Source organism: Petaurus breviceps, unplaced genomic scaffold (genome assembly GCF_028583685.1).
Source record: "Petaurus breviceps papuanus isolate PSGF00001 unplaced genomic scaffold, PetGlider_PUasm1.0 470, whole genome shotgun sequence".
NCBI lineage: Eukaryota > Metazoa > Chordata > Mammalia > Diprotodontia > Petauridae > Petaurus > Petaurus breviceps.
This window is the reverse complement of record NW_027186350.1, coordinates 6617765-6624066: the sequence shown is the minus strand read 5'-3', so window position 1 is coordinate 6624066 and position 6302 is coordinate 6617765. Positions and strand designations below refer to the sequence as shown.

The 6302-nt window shown below is 40.6% G+C and overlaps 1 long non-coding RNA gene across 1 annotated transcript; it reads left to right on the top strand.

The window, feature by feature from the left end:
* The first annotated feature begins 1870 nt into the window (after window positions 1-1870).
* Window positions 1871-4838, top strand: LOC138171887 (uncharacterized). Its single transcript, XR_011170994.1, has 2 exons — window positions 1871-2010; window positions 4372-4838. It is a non-coding gene; the product is annotated as an uncharacterized lncRNA (long non-coding RNA).
* The last annotated feature ends 1464 nt before the right edge of the window (window positions 4839-6302 follow it).

Genomic DNA, 6302 nt, shown 5'->3' with positions numbered 1-6302 from the left:
TGTGGCTTGTGGCCCTCAGGCTGCTTGCTACACACCAAAGGATTTCAGGTGCCCCATGAAAAATGTAGAGGAAAACATCCTTTGTATGTAGAGGAAATCCTTTGGCTTGCTGCAGGTTGTGATGGCCTGCTCCGAGTCCAGTGTTCTATCTATGATGCCACCTCTATGTCTTAGTTGTGGAGTGTTATATATTTCTATGGTAACCTGTGTGTGTTCAACCCTCCTTTGTCAATTTCAGAGAAGAGAGAGGGTGATCAGATGCTTCTTCCTCTTGCCCCCCTTTTCTCTTGCTTCATGTTTGTATACTCCTATTCTCACACCCCCAATTATGGGAAATAATAAGTTTCACCCTCTTTCTCCTTTCTACACTAGTTTTATTCTTCTTATCCTCTTTTCTTCCCACCCACCACCCCCCTTTTCGAGACCTTACAACAGAACCAATCCACATTTAGGACCCCTATTTCTCAATATCCTTTGATGACATTTAATTTTGATGGTACATTTGTTTTGTTTTGTTTTTCTGGTTATTTTCTTTGCCTTATTCATCTTTCTAGTTTTTAGCTCCTCCATTGGGGCTTTGTGGCAAGATCAGGCTCTGCTGTATGCTGGGCTTTTGGGGTGATAGTTAGTGCTGTTCAGTTTCTTTGTTATCTTTTAGGTTCTAGCATGGACTTCCATCTTCTGGAGTTAAGCTCTCCTGTACCTTTCAGGTTCAGATTGTTTAATTTTGGGGACCCTCTCTGGTGTCTCAGGACAGAGTGTTAGGGATATCAGTCCCTGGGTCTGGGCTGTCTCAGTCTGAGTACAGTAGCACCTACTCAAAGCTTCCAACTTCCCTATCCTGGGGCTTTCCACCACCTGGGGTTTTTTCAGGGGTTACCTCAACTGTTGATGTTGCTGGACATGGAGTCTTGAAGGCTACACATACCCAGCCTCTTGGTTCCACTGAGAGACTACTCTGTACTGGCACTGTCTATGTTGTTGGGGCTTCCTTTTTTATTGCCTGTGTGCTTCTGGATTTTTTAGGTTTTTTTAGAGTCATTTACTGTCCTTTTTTACTGGCTTTCTTGATCTTTTTTTGGTTTAGAGTGAATTTTGCTAGAGTAAGTATGTGGGACTTGGGTGGTCTGCCTTCTATTCAGATAGAGCTATCTTGTCTGGAAAAGTCCTTTGAATTCAATTTTAAATTTATTCTTTCATGTCACCCCTAAAAAGCTCAAATTCATAGATTTATTAAACACTCTCCCAGACATTTCTTGCCTACTCAATTCTATTTCAGCTTCAGGTCTTAGCTACCTCCTTTATTACTTCTCTCTGGAGAAATAAGGTTCTTTGCTATTTGGATCCCAGGTACCTGCTTCTGGCTTCTGGTTGAAACCACATGGAACCTGTACACTATCTTGTTACTGGATGCCAGGGACTCTTGTTTTCTTAATTTCTCTTTGTTTTGGGACACAGAGGAGCCCGACCCATTGCACATGCCCATAGAATGCTTGTGGAAGTCTATTTTGTTTTCTCTGCCTCTTTGGATCTCTCAAGGGCCTGGAAGATTCAAAGAGAAAAAGATGAAGTAGATTCTGAAAACATTTCTATGATAAAGTGCTATCCTAGGGTGCTTTGCTAATTCTCCCTATGACAGAAGACAATATCAAAGGAGACTAGCCGTGATTTATGACCACCTTAGATGTCTACTGGGCAGCAGTATGCTGGTAAATTTTTAACAAGGAGTTCTTGGGAGAAAAAAAATACTGTCAGACCCTACTTTTAAGTTTAGTCTGCATTATTGATGTTTTCTCTATCACTAGACAGTTAACAAAACAATAAATCAAGCCCTTGAGCTTGTAGGGTGGGGAACCTGCAGCCCAGTTTGTATCATTGCTGATTTCCAAGGGCAAATTCTTCCACTGAAAATTTAACAATCTGCTCTCATAAACTGGTTCCAGCTTACCCCTGACCCAATGAGATTTGAGAGACCTTGATATTGGAGGAGGAGGAGATACCAGTGGAAAGGTAAAAAGCCACCCTCAGCTAGAGTACTAAGCTGCAGACTTCCAATGGCTGTAGTGAATCCTGTCTAGCAATGGTTGTAATTGTGCTGGGAGACACTTTATCTCTCTGTCCTTCAAACTTGAGGAATATGACCACCCCATAATCTAGTAGGCAAGAGGGGGAGGTGGCACAGAAAAACAGGTTGGGGGGTGAAGGATTAAAAAAAAAAGTAGCAATGTTTGTCCCAATCTTAAATGGTTTCCAGCTGGCAGAGGAGTAGCAGGGTGTGCCCATTTTACTTTTATGTATATAAAGAGTACAGTAGGCTGCCTGAATTCATTAGGAATATATAGAGAAACAGAATTATTCAAAAGGGGAAGGGTTGAGCCAATATAATTGAAGCAATTAATATTTTAAGTATTTTGTTGGTCTATTGGTATATTCATTGAGTTCTGAAAGTCTCATGTGAAAGGAGGGGAAGCCATTTTCTGCTGCTGAACAGAAACAAAAAACAAAGCAGTTAGGCACCATTGAAAAGAGTAGTTTGGGCTTTGCTTACCCTCTGGTGGTCAGAAAGAATATTGCAACCTGCTGAAAGGTTGAGAGTCCTAATGGGTCTTGAAGGGGTGGGGAGCCTGTGGCCCTCTAGGCCCTCAGGTGTGGCCCTTTGACTGAACCTAAACTTCATAGAACAAATCCCCTTAATAAAAGAATTTGTTCTGTAAAACTTGGACTCAAAAAACCCCAAAAAGCCAAACCAAAACTTGCGCTCAGTTAAAAGGCCATACCCAAGGACCTAGAAGGACACAAATGGCCTGAAGGCTGCAGATTCCCTACCCCTGACAGCTCAAGTGCTGAACTCTTGCTCAGATATCACACTCTTGTACTCCAGACTTCTACGGATAAATTTTAATCAATCACTCAATGAACAAGCATTTGTAAAGTGTCTCCTATGTGCCATGACTGTGGTAGTGATGGGATACCTGGGGTCTAGATCAATTTGTGAAACCAACTTGTAAAACCAGTCTGTTCAGTTGTAACTGCAATTTGTCCTTTCCCATCCTTGAGCTCTGCCCCTTCTCCCTATCCCACACTCCACCTAGGCAGCACCCTGTGACCCCTTTGTTCTTACTTAATCTCTTCATTTCTTCTGGGCCTGGCCCACACCCTCCTTTATCCTTGCCTTTTGTCTCCTTTGGCCTGGCCCAAATCTTATCTAAACTATCTATTCACATGCTCTTGGTCAGCTCTGACCTTTGTCTATGCACTGAGGCCCCTCCCCTCTGGTCAGCCCTGACAATGGCAGCCCTACCTTTTAAAGGTAAAAGCATGTACCCCTCTCACTTTCAGGTCCCCTAAAGGACTCTTGCCCGGTTCTCATGGAAGTGTAACACTAAACTTCTACAACTCTCACTCCAATTAAGCCTGAGACCTTGAATTCTTTCCAGATGCTATTGCAGGTTTTCTGGTCTTAGATAAGATCAGAATTCCTGCTGAACCTATTGTGATCCAGTCCCCCATCAGTAGGTGTTGGGAAGCAAAAGCAAAAGTGAAACTATCCCTGCCCTCAAGAAATTTACTTTCCATGTCACAGTCATTTCCCTCTATGGAGGGATTGCCAAGATGAAAAATTACATTTTGCCATTTGGTCCTCACAAAAATATTCCATCTTCTCATCCCTCCCCACACAATCAGGGTTGTTCTGAGGATGAATTCTTCCCAATTAATGCCTGAGACAGCGACTGTTAGAAATTGGGCTGATTTTTATACAGAGGTCAGGAAATCTCCTGAAAGTTGGGTTTAAAATTTTTTTTATTCCTAACTTAAATCTTATTTTCTTCTTATCTTCCCCTTCATCCTAAGCATGGGATACTGCAAAAATATTTTTAAAAGGTAGATTTTGATTGAGGTTTCATAATATTAGCCCCAGTTCTCCCTTCCAATCCCTAATGCCCCTCCTCATGTGCTAATATCTGCAAGCCTACCCTACCTGTGTTAGATCAAATGGAGTTATATGAATCCAATGCCTGAGATAGTTCTCAACAGAACAGAGCAGAACAGAAACCCTGTCTGTCTTGCTGCAGGTTGCACCCATCAAGTGTTCAGTGATACCTTACTTGTATGTTTACTTAAAGATTGGGTTTTTCAAGAAAATGATAAATGCTGGAGAAGATGTGGGGAGACTAGAACACTAATGCATTGTTGGTGGAGTTGTGAACTGATCCAACTATTCTGGAGACCAATTAGCCCAACAGGCTATAAAACTGTGTATATCTTTTGACCCAGCAATACCACTTTTAGGTCTGTATCCCAGAGAGATCACACAAATGAAAAAAAGACCCACATGTACAAAAATATTTATAGCAACTCTTTTTATGGTAGCCAAGAATTGGAAATTGAAAGGATGTCCATCAATTGAGGAATGGCTGAAGAAGTTGTGATAATATGAATGTAATAGAATACTATGGAAATGATGTGCAGGTGGACTTCAGAAAAACCTGGAAGGACTTATATGAACTGATGCTGAGTGAAATGAGCAGAAGCAGAACATTGTACACAATAACAGCCACATCGTGCAATGACTGACTTTGATAGACTTAGTTCTTCTCAGCAATGCAAGGACCTAAAACAACTCCAAAAGACTTATGATGGAAAATGCTCTTCACATCCAGAGAAAGAACTTTGGAGTTTGAATGCAGATTGAAACATACTATTTGCTCTCTCTTTTTGTTTTGTTCTATTTCTTCTTTCTTATGGTTCCTCTCATTGATTCTAATTCTTCTTTACAACATGACTAATGTGAAAATATGTTTAATATGAAAAAAATAAAGGTTGGTTTTTTTTCTGGGCTTATGTAGCATGAATGTGATTTTTGCAGTGCCTAAAGCAGCTATCAATATGCCAGCATAATTCTGAATTGCAAAATATAACAGACTCTCCACATGGAAGACAGAACCAAAACATTTCTTCAAACACCAGAAAGTCGAATCCCAACACCAGAAAGCCAAATCCATCATAGCAACAAAGAAATATATACACAATAATAACACAGGAGGCACTGCCATCCTCAAGCCTTCCCCCTGCTAGGACCTTCCCACAAAGAAACACTGACTTCTCTGCCTGCTTCCTCTCTCTCCTTCAGCTCTAACTGCTCTGACCAACTTCCTCTGGGCTCTGTTCCACCCTTCATACTCCACCCATTCTGCAAATTCTTCTCACCACAGACTTCATGTGACCCAAATTCATGTGACTTAAGCAGGTCACATGGGCCTATTAATGGAAGGGAAAGATATTCCTATTAAGCAAAAATACATTACCATTACAGTTTAGAGATGATAGAAGTCTATGACTAGTGCTCATATAATTTGAGGGACTTCTACAGTAGGGGACCACCACAGTGGTGTACTAGACCACTAGACTATAGGAGCTAATAAGAACCTTAATAAAAATTATTGTGAATTATAGCTAAAAGACCGTTAATTCACATAATGAAATAGCTATTTATTTGTATGTGAATTTTTTTCTCTCCCAGAATTACCTTTACTGTCCTTTCAGAGCATCTATATGAAAATAATAGCTCATATCTAATATTTACAGTTTACAAAGCTCTTTCTTTACAACTACCCTGTGAGATGGATAGCTCAGATTTTATCCCTATTTTATAGAAAGGAGAAATTAAGTGACTTGTTTTGTAAGAGCAGCATTCGTTTTATGTAAGTTGATGGGAGGGGGGAGGTGGCTTTAAAAGGAGAGGCTATTTGGCTTTCTTGCAACCTGAGACATAAAAGACACAGAAAATGGAGAAATAATATTAAAAATTTTAGTGGAATCCAATTCTGACCACAAATGGCTGGTTGATATGATGAATACAGAGGCATACAAGGGGAGTAGTTTTTTATCTAAGTTAATTTATCCGAGTTTAATTTTAGGAATTGTGATCTTTTTAATCATTCTAAGTTATTTTTATTGCATACTGGAAGTAGGGCTCTAATGTTAGCACTTTCTTAGTTCAGGTTTGATGTTAAATCAAACTGAAGCACTCACAAGTCACTGGATATATAACACAGGAGATTTATGTTGCTCTAATAGCAAGAATCTGCAACAAGGATATTAGCTTCACTGGACACAGTCCCCCTTATCTCCATCTGCAAATGTCTAGTTAGCAAGTCCTCAGAGTATGGTGATTCATGTGGCCTGAGGGACTCACCAAATCTGAGAGGGCCAGACCACCCACAGAATCTGTATCAGGGAACTTAGGGCAACGAAACTGGGTCAGAAGAATGCTGGTCCTATCATATACCCCCACATTGGTG